Source organism: Bos taurus, chromosome 24 (genome assembly GCF_002263795.3).
Source record: "Bos taurus isolate L1 Dominette 01449 registration number 42190680 breed Hereford chromosome 24, ARS-UCD2.0, whole genome shotgun sequence".
NCBI classification, from domain to species: Eukaryota; Metazoa; Chordata; class Mammalia; order Artiodactyla; family Bovidae; genus Bos; species Bos taurus.
Window position 1 is genome coordinate 17,667,618 of NC_037351.1, and position 16,085 is coordinate 17,683,702.

At 36.6% G+C, this 16,085-nt stretch overlaps 1 long non-coding RNA gene across 1 annotated transcript; it reads left to right on the forward strand.

Moving 5' to 3' along the window:
• Positions 1–1,319: 1,319 nt before the first annotated feature.
• LOC112444202 (uncharacterized) lies at positions 1,320–9,958 on the forward strand. Its single transcript, XR_003032450.2, has 3 exons — positions 1,320–2,191; positions 2,417–2,566; positions 4,917–9,958. It is a non-coding gene; the product is annotated as an uncharacterized lncRNA (long non-coding RNA).
• The last annotated feature ends 6,127 nt before the right edge of the window (positions 9,959–16,085 follow it).

A 16,085-nucleotide genomic window follows, 5' to 3' on the forward strand; every position in this document is an offset into this window, starting at 1 on the left:
AACCAGGATTGAAACTCAAGTCTGGCATCGGAGTCCACAAGCTCACCTCACACTCTGATAGGCAGCAAAGGAAGACTGTGTGCTCTCTTCGTAGCCTGATGGAGCACCTCAGAGCCTGCATTTGTGGGCTGGCATGTCTGTGTTCAAGTACAGCCTCCATGCTTTCCACATTGTGTACACCCTTGCAGCTATCTACTGCTCATTGCCTCAGTTTCCTATATTGTAAAATGAAGATGATAACAAAACAAATAATTCATGTGTGTGATATAAAGATGGAATGATTTCAAATTTATAAATCTTTACTCCAAGTAACTGTGGAGACATAGGTAGAAACATATAGATGTGCATTAAATAAAATACAATTTTAAATGTGTACTGGTCATTGAAACTGCCTTTGAAAACATTACTTGGAAGTACTTATTTCATTCAGATATCTTATTTTCAAATGCCCACAGGAAAATAATCCGCCATTCTATTGTGTCCTTCCCCTGTTTTTTGGATGTCAACTTTGACTTTAGTTGCATAGGTTACTTAATAGCTTCCCAAAATGCAAAATATTCAGTGCTTGTCTACAAAATTGCTATTATCTTGAAAGTTAGACCAACACTTGTTTTTACTTTAACTGCTCATGCAGGTGAGGAAAAACAGTTTTTACACCTTGGATAATTCTGACAAGAAACTAACATATATGTAACTAACACTTCATTTATACTCCCTCTATTGGTAGACATTATGTTACATATCTCAAAAATGGTCTTGTAAAAACAAGATCCGGGTAGGGGGTTGGGAAACATGTAAGGGAAACAAATGTGTTTCACCATTTGTTTTACTTCTAGCAAACAGCAAAAGAAGTCATCCCTTCTTTGGCTGAAGTAGTATTAGTTGAGCACTGAAAATTGCTCTGTTGCCACTATTGAAAAGTTGATCATTTTTTTACTTATGTGCCAGGAACAGAGTATTTGCTAAACCAATCTTGAATCTGATACAAGCAGCTGGTTCAGGTACATGAGATGATGTGAAGCAGCCCACAAGCAGAGGTTAGATCAAAGCCAGACAATCTGTCTATGACAGGATTCAACCTATTCAATTTCCTTGTGATGACTCAGCATCTTATCAGTTACTTGGATATGTTAAGAGGTAGGCTTTATTTTGGGGGGCTCCAAAATCACTGCAGATGGTGACTGCAGCCATGCAATTAAAGGACACTTACTCCTTGGAAGAAAAGTTATGACCAACCTAGATAGCATATTGAAAAGCAGAGACATTACTTTGCCAACAAAGGTCCGTCTAGTCAAGGCTATGGTTTTTCCTGTTACCATGTATGGATGTGAGAGTTGGACTGTGAAGAAAGCTGAATGCCTAAGAATTGATACTTTTGAACTGTGGTATTGGAGAAGACTCTTGAGAGTCCCTTGGACTGCAAGGAGATCCAACCAGTCCATTCTGAAGGAGATCAGCCCTGGGATTTCTTTGGAAGGAATGATGCTAAAGCTGAAACTCCAGTACTTTGGCCACCTCACGGGAAGAGTTGACTCATTGGAAAAGACTCTGATGCTGGGAGGGATTAGGGGCAGGAGGAGAAGGGGACGACAGGGGATGAGATGGCTGGATGGCATCACTGACTCGATGGATGTGAGTCTGAGTGAACTCTGGGAGTTGGTGATGGACAGGGAGGCCTGGCGTGCTGTGATTCACAGGGTGGCAAGGAGTCGGACACGACTGAGCGACTGAACTGAACTGAACTGAGAATGTTGGAGAGCTATCATCTCCAAAGCTATAAGTATCTGATAAAATAGAAAGTTTCTCTAAAGACCCAGCAGGATTCGTACTCCCAATCAGGCTGCTTATTCACAGAACCAAGCCTCCATGGGACTACGGGTTAGTGGGAGGTAGGGATGAGAATCCTCCTAAACATATCTTTGTGCTGTCATGATCTTGGATCATTCTCTATCCCTTGTCTGCATGTATTGGTATCATTTTTTCTTGGATTATTGTTACCATGGTGACAACTATGCAAATAGAACACTGAAAAGAAATGTAAATGTTGCTAACTTCACAAGGAAAGAAGATGGAGAAAGAAAAATAGATGTGATAACTTGGACATTTCCCGGTGTTTAACCATCGAGAACAAGAATCCAAAGCTAACAACAACAACAAAAAAGTATTTTCAAGCAGACCATGGACGTTCCAGGTTGGAAAGGCTATAGAGTATAAGATGGAAATATTTAACATGCTCACATAGCAAGATTCTGTTTTCCCCTGCATACCATGAGTAAATGAGATTGAAACTGAGAAGAGAGGTGATATATTAGAGAAAGGGCAGATTTGAAGGAAAAATCATGAAAATGTTCTGTCTTAAGAAAAGTGGCATGTTCAAAGTGGAAGATTGGCCTGGTTTATTTCTTTTCCCTCCCAGAAACCAAGGAGACTGCAAGGCACTCCTAAATGATAGTAGTCATGCTGTTTATTTTGTGAAAGCGTCCTTCAGCAACAGACTTAAGAATTGTCCCTGTGCCTAACTGAACAGAGGGAAGAATTGGAAAGAAGAAACGAATCGCCAGTCCAGGTTCGATTCAGGATACAGGAAGCTTGGGGCTGGTGTACTGGGATGACCCAGAAGGATGGTATGGAGAGGGAGGTGGGAGGGGAGTTCAGGATTGGGAACACGTGTACACCCATGGCGGATTCATGTTGATGTATGGCAAAACCAATTGTAAAGTAATTAGCCTCTGATTAAAATAAATAAATTTAAATTAAAAAAAAAAAAAGAAATGCAGGACCAGGTGAGAGAGTGGGCCTCAAGAATGAGAAATTTTCACTGATGCTAATGTATTCTTGAAAAGGTATTCAGGTTTCAAGTAAATCCCATCTAAGGAGACTGCTCCCTTGTTGAAGGGACCTCAGCGGCAGAATAGGCTGAGAACTGTAAGAGCCAAACTATACTATACATTTATCTCCTTTACTCTTTCAGCCAGGTCCCCAGCTGAAGACTCTACTGGAGAGAGGGAAGGAAATGGGATACAAATTGAGTTTAAGATTAAAGCGGGATGGGATGTGGAGGGATGTGGGAGGGGGGTTCAGGATGGGAAACACATGTACACCCGTGGCAGATTCAGGTCAATGTATGACAAAACCAATACAATATTGTAAAGTAATTAGCCTCCAATTAAAATAAATAAATTTATATTAAAAAATAAAAATAAATAAAAACCTAAAAAAAAGATTAAAGTTTTAAAATGGTTTGAGTCATTATAGCTAGATCAACTGGAAAGTTATGGTTTCTTCCCAATATGTCATTAAAAGACAGGAAAAGGAGATTTAGCTGAGCAGCATTCAAACCAGTGGTTGGAGAAAAGATTCATATTTATATCCTACTGCATAATTTAGAGTCATCAGTAAACTGATGATATATAACATGTATAATAAATATGTAGCAAAAATTAATGATAAATCATCTTGTTTATTTGAGTGTTTACTTGTTTATTTTCTCTCTCCTTATACTAGATTATAAGCTCCATTAAAATCTCAGCAAAAATAAGTGAATTTTATAGTTATGCTGCATTAAATCAGCCTAACAATTGTAAAATATAAAAAGCAAATATTCTCAATCCATCAACATTTATTATAAGACATTTAAATTTCCAAGGATCTCTGAATTCCTTGCTGTCCTGAGACTCAATATTTCAATTGCTTATTTCCCTATTTATTCACTTAATAAATATGTATTCAAATTCATACACATTGCAGTATGTTAGGGAGGATAGGGATTGCAAATATACTTAAGAAACAGCTTTTTCCAAAGAACATAAAATCTGAACTGGACAGACAGGATTGAAATTCAATAAATTAGTTGAGAAGCAGGCATAAATTAGAGAAAGAAGTTGTATTTACAGGTTCCAGTATCTTTTCAGAAGACTGAGTTGGTCTGGTGTGTGGTTCTCAGGGAAGCAGTCACGGAGGTGTAGAGTTTGTGGAGGCCACTGAGAGTTGAATGTATTGGTTGCAATAAGTGAGGATGTGGAAGTAAATTGGGGATTTTAATACGATTTGAAGTCCTCTACAAGAATACCAGTAGCATTTGTAGTGACTAATGGGGGGCGAACCCAGAATACAATGCTGAAGAGTTTGATATAACCTGATGGAAACCATACCATCTTTCTAAAGGATGCTGTGAAAGACAGAACTCCAGTGGGGAGAATAGGCAGAAACAACCAGTAGCTGAGGTGTGTTTAAGATCAGGTGTGTTTAAGACCAGGGTCTTGAGATTGGAGTGAGTGTCAGGATTCAGGAGGAGTCAAATTGCCGAAAGTGAAAGTAACAGAGGCAGAGTAACAGGCAGTTGTATTCTTCTTCCTACCAATCACTATTATAAACCTAAATTTATAATCCTAGATATAATATTTGCAATGTGATTAACATGATTTTAGAATTGTATTGGGGCTAATAAATGGAGAATAGTGATTCTAACCCAAACATCCTTAGCTAACCGGATTGAACTGAGAAATTTAAAGAGCTATGGGGAAAATTTTTTCTCCCAATGGTGTAATCCAGGAAATATATTAATATATGATTATTATATCTGATATAAACAGTAGGGGCCAGTATTCCTGAAGCTATCTATCTGTATGGTCTTGGGACTCAGTCACTGGAACATCTACAATGTGAACAAACTGAATTTATGTTCTCTTCAGGTTGTTTCCATCCTTAAGAAAAGCCCTATAACTGCTGATCAATATGCTGTGCAGAGACTCTTCCTGAAACTGCTGGATAATTTTTACTGCAGTTGTAATTATAACATTTACTCATTTTTTTGGTGTAATTACTGATGCTCACAGTAGCTCCACTTGAATATTTCAAAATCATTTGAATATTAATTTAAAATACATTTCTTCTGTTTATTCTTCTTTTATTTTTAGCTGTTACAGTTGCTGACTTTCTAAGAGAAGCCAAAAGGAATGTCACATCCCTGAAGCCTGCCCTGACTTTTGCCATCAAGTAATGAAGTCAGAGCACATGTATCCTGCACTGTTCATTTGTTGTTAATTATGACATGTAAAAATCTCTTACATTTTTAACTCTTTCATTAATCTTAACTCTTTATATGCTTGTGAATTCAGTTAAATTTTAAGTTCTTTGAGAGAAAGAGTGATGTGATAGATCAAAAATAACTGTAGCCATGAAGCAAGGTTGTTATTTCTTCTTAATAACTATTGTGTCTGAATGCAATGAAATACAATCACATTTGCTTAAATCATTTCCATTTGCCTTTTAGAGCCAGAAATGGGTTCACAGTTTTCTTTTAGTAATTCTAATGCCTTCGTACAATCTGAATTGCCAAATACCTCTCTCTCTCCCCCCGCCCCAACCTATTGATATCTTCCTGAATCCCCTCTCAGATCTTTTCATTCTCTTCCACCTTACACTCTATCTAAAAACAGAGAAACTTGTTTCTGCAAATATACTAAGCAAATGGTTATCTTTTCTATATAACACAGTGACTTAGCCACTCAAATAAGTAATGGTATGATTTTTTACTTTGGTTTCATTTATTGACCACACTAAAGTCTTTGTGTGGATCGCAACAAACTGTGGGAAATTCTTCAAGAGATGGCAGTACCAGATCACCTTACCTGCCTCCTGAGAAACCTGTATGCAGGACAAGAAGAAACAGAACCAGACATGGAACAAAGGAGGCAGCAGCAGGATATTGACCAGAGCCCTCCGTTCCTATAGCATGGAGCCAGCAATGGTGGCAGATTCTCAGGGCAACCAGTGCCAGCAGAGAGGCTGGGGTACCATTTGCTCCTAGGGGATGGATCAGCTAAAGGGCTGCCTAAGATTCCCAGATGGCGGATCAATGTCTCTTGGAACAGCCACTGTGGACAGCGACTCTTGGAACAGCCAGTGACTCCTAGGCAGCAGATCAGCTTCAGGATGGGCAGCAGCAGCATTGAGGCCAGGGTGCCCTCCACTCCTGGGCATCCCCCAACATTGACTCCAGCCTTCCTGGACCCAGTTCACAGACACTCCAGCAGGGCCCTTGCCTTACCTCCTGGCAGCACATTGATGGACACCCAATGGACAGTGAAGATTTAAATACTCAATGAGGATGAGCAGTGGGACAGCCAGGGCACCAGTTATGTCATCCAGCTATGTTGAATAGTTGAAGAGTATGCCCCTGCTAGTTAGGGCCTGACAAAACATTGTCCCCTGGAGAAGGGAATGGCAAACCACTTCAGTTTTCTTGCCTTGAGAACCCCGTGAACAGTATGAAAAGGCAAAAGGATATGACACCAAAAGATGAACCCCCCAACCCCTAGGTCAGTAGGTGTCCAAAATATACTACTGGGGAAGAGCCAAGAAATGGCTACAGAAAGAATGAAGAGGCTGAGCCAAAGTGGAAATGACGTCCAGTTGTGATTGTATCTGATGGTGAAAGTAAATTGTGATGCTGTAAAGAACAATATTGCATAGGACACTGGAACGTTAGGTCCATAAATCAAGGTAAATTGGATGTGGTCAGACAGCAGATGGCCAGAGTGAGCATTAACATTTTAGGAATCAGTGAACTAAAATGGATGGATATGGGTGAATTTAATTCAGATGACCATTATATCTACTACTGCAGGAATGAAATCCCTTAGAAGGATTGGAGTAACTCTCATATTTAACAAAAGAATCTGAAATGCAGTACTTGGCTGCAATCTCAAAAATGACAGAATGATTTCGGTTCATTTCCAAAGCAAACCATTCGACATTATCATAATCCAAGTCAATGACCCAACTACTAATGCTGAAGAAGCTGAAGTTGAACGATTCTATGAAGACATACAAGACTCCCTAAAAAAAAGATGCCCTTCTCATCACAGGGGACTGGAATACAAAAGCAGAGAGTCAAGCAATACCTGGAATAACAGGAAGTTTGGCCCTGGAGTTAAAAATGAGCAGCGCAAAGGCTAACAGAGTTCTGCCAAGAAAATGCACTAGTCATAGCAAACACCCTCTTCCAACAACACAAGAGATGACTCTACACATGGACATCACCAAGATGATCAATACTGAAATCAGATTGGTTATATTCTTTGCAGCAGAAGATGGAGAAGCTCTGTACAGTCAAGAAAAATAAGACTGGGAGCTGAATGTGGCTCAGATCATGAATTCCTTATTACAAAATTCAGGCTCAAATTGAAGAAAGCAGGGAAAGCTGCTAAGCCATTCAGGTATGACCTCAGTCAAATTCCTAAGGATTATATGAGTGACAAATAGATTCAAGGGACTAGATCTAGAAGACAGAGTACCTGAAGAACTATGAATGGAGATTCACAACATTTTATAGGAGGTAGTGACCAAAACCATCCCCAAGAGCATGAAATGCAAGAAGTCAAAGTGGTTGTCTCAGGAGGCCTTACAAATAGCTGAGAAAAGAAGAGAAGTGAAAGGCAAAGGAGAAAGGGAAAGATATACTCAACTGAATGCAGTGTTCCAAAGAATAGCAAGGAGAGATAAGAAAGCCTTCTTAAGTGAACAATGCAGAAAAATGGAGGGACTCAACAGAATGGGAAAGACTAGAGATCTCTTTAAGATAATTGGAGATACCAAGCGAATATTTCTTGCAAAGATAGGCACAATAAAGGAAAAAAAAAAAAAAGCAAGGTCATAACAGAAGCAGAAGAGATTAAGAAAAGGTGGCAAGAATACACAGAAGAACTGTACAAATAAGCTCTTAATAACCCAGATAACCACAGTGGTGTGGTCACTTATCTGCAGCCAGACATTCTGGAGTGTGAAGCTAAGTGGGCCTTAAGAAGCATCACTACAAACACAGCTAGTGGAGGTGACTGAATTCCAGCCGAGCTACTTAAAATCCTAAAAGATGATGCTGTTAAAGTGTGGTTCTCATTATGCCAGCAAATTTGGAAAACAGCAGTGGCCACAGGACTGGAAACCGTCAGTTCCCATTTCAATCTCAAAGAAGAACAATGCTAAAGAATGTTCAATTTACCATACAATTGCACTCATTTCACATGCTAACAATATTATGCTCAAAATCCTTCAAGCTAGACTTTAGCAGAACATGAACTGAGATCTTCCAGATGTACAAGCTGGATTTAAAAAGGGCAGAGGAACCAGAGATCAAATTGGCAACATATGCTGGATCATAGAAAAAGCAAGGCATTCCAGTAAAAATACCTACTTCTGTTTCATTGACTATGCTAAAGCCTTTGGATGTGTGGCTCACAACAAACCATGAAATATTCTTAATGCAATGGGAATACTAGATCACATTATCTGCCTCCTGACAAACCTGTATGCAGGACAAGAAGCAATGATTAGAACTGGACATGGAACAACTGACTGGTTCAAAATTGGGAAAGGAGTACATCAAGTCTATATACTGTCACCCTGCTTATTCAACTTATATGCAGAGTACTTCATGTGAAATCCTGAAGTGGATGAATCACAAGCTGGAATCAAGATTGCTGAGATATGCAGCAACCTCAATTATGCAGATGATACCACTTTAATGGAAGAAATTGAAGAGGAACTAGGGCTGCCGTCTATGGGGTCGCACAGAGTCGGACACGACTGAAGCGACTTAGCAGCAGCAGCAGAGAGCCTCTTGATGAAGGTAAAAGAGGAAAATGAAAAAAGCTGGCTTAAAACTCAACATTCAAAAAATGAAGATCATGGTATCCGGTCTTATCACTTCATGGCAAATAGATTGGGAAAAATGTGGAAACAGGGTCAGATTTAACTTTCTTGGGCTCCAAAATCACTGTGGATGGTGACTGCAGCCACAAAATTATAAGACACTTGCTTCTTGGAAGAACAGCTATGACAAACCTAGAAAGTATATCAAAAAGCAGAGACATCACTTTGCCAACAAAGCTCCTTATAGTCAAATCTATGATTTTTCCAGTTGTCATGTATGGATGTAAGAGTTGGATCATAAAATAGGCTGAGCACCTAAGAATTGATGCTTTGAACTCTGGTGTTGGAGAAGACTTTTGAAAGTCCCTTGGACAGCAGGGAGATCAAGCCAGTCAATCCTAAAGGAAATGAGCCCTGAATATCATTGGAAGGACTGGTGCTGAGGCTGAAGCTCCAAAACTTTGGCCACCTGATGCAAAGAGCTAACCCATTCGAAGAGACCCTGATGCTGGGAAAGACTGAGGGCAAGAAGAGAAGGGGATGACAGAGGATGAGACGGTTGGATGGCATCACTGACTCAATAGACAGAAGTCTGAACAAACTCCAGGAGATAGTGAAGGACAGGGAAGCCTGAAGTGTTGTAGCTCATGAAGTTGCAAAGAGTCAGACGCAACCTGGCAAATGAAAAGCAACAACAGTAACATGTATGGTAGAATTCACCAGAGAACCCATATAGGACTGATGATTTCTCTTTCACAGGTCATTTACTTTTTATTCAGTTTCTTTAATAAGATAAACCTATTCAGAATATCAATTTCTCTTAGTCTGCATGTTAGCAAATTGTGTCTTTCAAGGAATTTTTCCATTTCATCTAGGCTATCAAATTTCTGGGCATAGTTGCTCCTAGCACTGCTTTATTCTATTCTAAGTGTCCATAGGATCTGTATATCTCCATTTTAATTTTGGATATGAGAAATTTGTTTCCTTTTTTTCTTCTTTCTTAGCCCAGCTTTTTGTTTTTACTGACTTTTCAAAGAATCATATTTTAGTTTCATCGATTTTTCTCTACTGATTTTCTTTCTTCAATTTTCATTGATTTATGATTATTTATTTTATTCCTCTTACTTTAGATTTAACTTGTTCTTCTTTTTCTAGTTTCCTGTAGTGGAAACTGAGATGATTAACTTTAGATCTTTCTTCTTTTATAACATATGCAGTCAATGCTGTACATTTATCTGTAAACATTGCTTTCACTGCATCCCATAAATGTTTATACTTATATTTCATTTTCATTTGTTTCAAATTATCCTTTAGATTTTTTTTTATTTTACCCATAAGTTATTTAGTAGTAGTATTATTATTTCTTTTAATTTTGAAATCTTCCTTATCTTTCTGTTATTGATTTTTAATCTAATTCCATTGTGGTCTGAGAGCAGACATTCTATGTTTTCTATTATTTATAATTTGTTAAGGTGTGCTTTATTTTATGATCCATTCTTACAACATCTGCCTTTGCTTGGAGTATTTAGGCCAATGACATTCATAGTGATTATTGGAATATTTACATTAATATGTACCATAATTTTTACTGTTTTCTATTTGTTTCTATTCTTTTTTTTAAACACTCTTTCTTTCTTTTATGGTTTTAATAATTTTTTATTCATTTTCTCTCCTTCTTTAACATATTATTTATATATCTTTCTTTACTTCTTTTTAGTGGTTACCTCAGAGTTTGCAATCTACTTTTATAATTAATCTACTTTCAAATAGCATTATAATACCTCATGAGCAGAATGGATAATTTATGAAGACAAAATAATCCTGTATATGTATGTCATACATATAAAAGATTGCTGGAATTATTATTTTGAATAAATAATCTGTTAAAATAATAAAAAATTATTTTTTGGAAAATTATCATCTCTTCTTTCTTCTTCCACATAATTTCTTATTTTATGCAAATTCTTGTTTTTGACTCTTATTACTGTCAACTACAAATTGGCACTTGCTAAGAGCATTGCCAGTGACTGAACAAGGGCATTTGCCATCTGCCTCTGTGGAGATTAAACCTTGTACTTCTGCAGCTGTTGACCTTCAACATCCCTGAGGGGGTTCATGGTAAATAGATGGGGCAAATGTGAAAACATTCAGGATGGAGTGAGGCATTTTGTGTTCTAAGGAATCTGATGGGGCAGGTCTCTAGATAGTTGGATGTTTTTAGGAACAGATTTTATAATCTCAATCCTCACATCTCCTCATATCTAGAAAAGCACTAACTCCCTTCATGTTGACATCAGCTGCTTGCAACTAGCAGAAAACCTTTTGTAAAATGAGTGCTTAAAGATCTTGAACTTTGCCTCTACCAAAATCTTATATATTGACTTTCCTCCTATTGCCTCTTTGGAGCAGTTTCTCAGAACTATCTGGGGTGCAGTTCTCCTGGACTGCAGTTCTCATTTAGCCCCCAATTAAACTTAACTCACAACTCTCAAGTTATGCATCTTTTTTTTTAGTTAACATTACTTTCCTTCTCTCTAAAGAATTTCTTTTAACATTTCTTGCAAGTCACATCTACTGACAACAAAGCCCTAAGTTTTATCTGAGAAAGTCTGCTTCTCTTTGATTTTTGAAAGATAATTTCAAAGGAGTCAGAATTCTAGATTGATTTTTTTTTCTCCCAACACTGTTAATATTTCATTTCAGTCTCTTCTTTGTTACACAATTTCAGAGAAGAAGTCGAATGTAATTCTTACCTTTGTTCCTCTATAATTAGGATTTTCTTGCCCCACCCTAGTTTCTTTCAGGATTTTTTCTCTATCTTTTTATTTGTATGATTTTAAAGTGATATGCTTGGATGTAATTTCCATGGGATATGTCCTGCTTAGGATTCTCTGTCTCTGAGTTTCTTGGATCTGTGGTTTGGTGTCTGACATTAATTTGGAGAAATTATCAATCACTGTTGCTTCAATTTTTTTTTTTCCTTTTCTGCTTATTTTTTTTTCCCTTTGTATTCTGATTTATATATTGCACCTTTTTCATTTGTCCATGTTCCTTGGATATTATTTTCCTTTTTCTTTTTTTCTTTCAGGCTCTGTTATTTTTGCTCTTCAGTTTTTAAGGGTTCCATTGAGATCTCCTTAAGTTCAGAGATTCTTTCTTCAGTTGTGTTCTGGCTAACAAGCCCATCAGTTATTCATCAGTTTTGTTATATTTTTTGTTGTTGCTTGTTTTATTTTTTATCTTATCTGTAGCATTTATTTTTGGTCCTTTTGAGGATTTTTCTCCCTCTGTTTTCATTACCCATATATTCTTCCTTGCTCTCTGCTGTATCTGGTATAACCCTTAGCATATTAATCATACATCCCTATGAGTTAGTTCCATCATTCCTGCTAAAGCTGGTTCTGATGCTTATTCTGCCTCTTCAAACTGTGTGTTGTAACTTTCAGTTTGCATGGTGTCTTCTTATAGTCTAATATTCTGTCCCTGGTAAAATGTTAGGGTATAAATGGTAAGGAGATAGTGAGGTCTGGAAGGAGGAGAGGCATTCTATAGTGTTACAGTTAGGTCTCAGTTTTTTAATGAGCCAATGCTGCTCATTGGCTAAAAGTTTCACAATTGTTTCTCAGTTTGTTTGTTTGTTTGTTTGTTTCCTCCCCTTCCCCCACCCTGAGATAGAACAGAATGGATCAAGTTCAATATTTCCTTTCTCTCATGTGGGAGGCCAGAGCTGACTGGAGTTGAGTATTTGAATTCTCTCATGTCATTTAGGGTCTGATAATGTCCCAACATCTTAGGTTCTGGATGGTTTCTTTCATCTGAGGGCAGGCATTTTAAGAAGAATGAAATGCTCTAGAGCATTTAAAAATGGTTCCTTTCCCCTTTCCCCTGCCAGAGGCATTTGAGGAATTTTATTATTTACCATAGAAACCAGATTGAGATCTTAAAGGTAAATCTTGAAATATTGTGGGGGTCTCCCCCCATGAATGAGTTCCTCTGAATTTGTTAACTCTTAATTGTGCCCAGAGTGAATCTCCGAACTCATCAGCTGTAGTTCAGGCTTTCCAACTCTGGCCCTGGTGCCTGTGGCTGTTCCCCCTGTGAATTTCTGCCCTAGTAAGTCATGATAACCTGAATCTGCCTGTCTGTCTCTTTTCCTACTCTTCTTTTGCATACTGAAAAAGTTGTAAATTTTCCATCTATTTAGCTTTTTACTCGCTCTTAGGACAGAGTGGCAATTTTCAAACGCCTTACATGCAGAACTGGAAACGGAAAATCTCTTAAAATGTTATTTTTAGTTCTTGCAACCATAGAAAGGTAAAAAATTTTAAATAAAGCAATGTTAGGCAGCTATATCAGAGAGCTCAGTATATCTTATTACTATATAGAAGTTGATCACAAAAGACTATATCAGCATTAAATGGTTCATGTAATTTACTTGTATAAAATTGCCAAGTCTTATTATTTGAGGTATTAAAATAAAGAAGGCAGATTGAGCATTTAAACACTTGGTGACTAATTCAGTCTGTAAATGTTCAATGTGGTGCAGTTGTCTTTAATGGTACAAATAGCGAAGAATGTGGGAGGGAAGAAAGGTGGAAATGAAGATTATTGATTCTTGAGGTACGTTTGATAATTTCAGCAATGTATGAATTTGATATTTTTAGCCTGATGATAACATATGAAGAGTCTGACACTTAAAGACTTTTGTGGTTAGCTGAGTATTGCTCAAATAAGGATGTATTGTTAACTCTCTGATATGCTGATAAGTCGATACTTATTAACAGATCGTAAATGCCTCAAACTTTGCCGGCCATTTATACACACATTGCCTCATCTACTTCTCCAACCAGATTTTAAATTCAGTGTCTTATATCTGAAGTAACAGGGTCTTAGAAAACTTCTGAAAATTGATCAGAAATTTTATCAGAATAGCAAATGATGGGTTGAGTTGTAAACAAAATCTATCAGAATTCACTGTGACACTATGTCACTCTATATGTCACCTACAATCCAACTATTTCTTGATTTTTTTAGAGGTGTGGTAGGATAGATGTTTTAGATTTGTAGTCATAAGTGCAACTTCCTTCCCACGTGAAGAAACAAGTAAATCTTCAGATTTCCAAATGAGACTATGTGTGAGCGTAAAAATACTTGTAGCATTTTAGATCTTACAAATGCTTTTCAGGTAAGTTGTCTTGCATTGTTGGTCCTATGTTATCATGTGTGATAAGTAAATATTTACTAACTTTTATTGTATTCCTTATAAAATTTAAATCCCCAGGAAAGCAATAAAAGTATGTGATTAATTCATGAATGTGTTTCTAATCAGCTTTGTGGTTTTTCTGGTTCAGGGGAAGTTTCTACCAAGAAGACACCAATGCAATTAATGACTTGATTAAAAAAAAAAATGTGACTTTGCTTCATTGGTATTCATGACAAAGGGGAGAGCTTGTATCACTAGCAATTCAAATATGCATACAAACAAATGTACATACATGCTATGTTTTAACTTTTCTTTACAAATTATATTTTCTCTCTGCCACTTCTTGAACATGTTCCATAAGCTGGGAACTAGTTTAGTAAAATGGTACCCCATTTATTTATACTGAAAATTTCTTCAACTACATTTCACATCCTTATAAGATAGAAATGTCTTCTTTCTCTTACTTGTATGATTGTCCTGAAATTCTTTTACCTATTTTGAAATGTAGTCCTATTTTTGTGTAGTAAGTTCTATTAACCTCTATTTTCCCCCTGCCTCCTTCACAAATAGGGTGCCAGTGTGCTTTCTCTGAAACTTCCCGACATTTGTCATTCCATTGATATAAATACTATTAGTCAATTCAACATTCAAGGTGAGTTCATAACACTGACTTACAGAAGAGCATTACAGTATTTTCCATATCATTCTCTATCATACCCTCATTTTTTTCCCTCAACACTGTACATTAAAATACTCACAATGATGCATAGATCCTTTTCCTGAGAGGTTACAATGCAGAATGAAATAAGAATACTTTCTGGTAATATATTACTTGTCACACAGTGATTTCAAAGCACTTTGTTAACAAAGAAAGATTATTACCATCAATTTAATGGGAACTGAAACACATAAGTTAAATTACTTTTTCAAAGTTGAACAGAAAGTAAGTTACTACATTATGAACATAATTCATGTTCCTGTCATTATAGTGTTTAATTCCATCTAGTGGAACACACTTCCTTTCAGGCTGTCTTCTACATAACAATTTACTGCCCACTTAGCAGAACATAGGCTTAAATTCATGGATATCTGCTGTATCAAGGCAGAATCTGGGTTTACCTAATCATATGACATGACTTTGAGTGGATGGAGCTAAGGGAAATTGCTTCACTGCATCTGGATTACTCACATTTTTGAACGTCCATAGTTTTATGAGAATTGTTTGAACACAGAATCAATATATAGAAACTTGCAGAAAAAGATAATAGTTAAAAAGAGAATAAAAAGAATAGCCAAGAAGAATAGAAAGATTATCACCTGAAACTCAACACTGAAGTAATTTAGGTATGGGTTTCTTCCATTATATGTATAGACATATGTGTATATATTTTAAACAATTGGATTATAACATAGGTAAAATCTGCATTTTTTATTTTTAGGTATTTTATTTATTTTTATTACCATCTATTAAAAACCCCTTTAAAATCTTATATATTAGTAAAATGATCAACCTCTTTTTGGATTGCCCTATGTTTTTTATATTGTTTAAAATATACTCTATCTTGAGATAATTGCAACATTTTCCTAAAAGTTTTTTCTAAAAGAAATAAAATTATATTTTAAAACACAAGAATTTATTCTATCTGGGCAAAAGGCTTTATTTTATCATGATGTAGTATTACCTCAATCAAAACAACCTCTGTAGCATTGGAAACCAGGCATTAATGTTCTTTAAAGCCCTCCCACTTGATTCTAATATACAGGCAGCATTGACTGGTACTTCATGTAAAACACAAAATAAAAAAAGTTATATATATACTAAAAGTGGCTGTTTATTTCTTTTTTAAAAAGTTACTGATATTAGCATATAAAAATTTCACTATTGTGTGTTTTATCCTCTTTTCCCACCTCCCATTCTCTCCTCTGCTTAATTTTATGGAATAAAATAATTTTCTTACTTTTTATCTTTACATTTTAAAATATGCTTAAAAGTACACTATTTAACAGTATCAGTTTTTGGTGGTCTTTTTGATTGTCAACCAACGTAGACAGCATATTAAAAAGCAGAGACATTACTTTGTCAATAAAGGTCCATCTTGTCAAAGCTATGGTTTTTCCAGTAGTCATATATGGATGTGAGAGTTGGACTGTAAAGAAAGCTGAGCACCAAAGAATTGATGCTTTTAAACTGTGGTGTTGGAGAAGACTCTTGAGAGTCCCTAGGACTGCA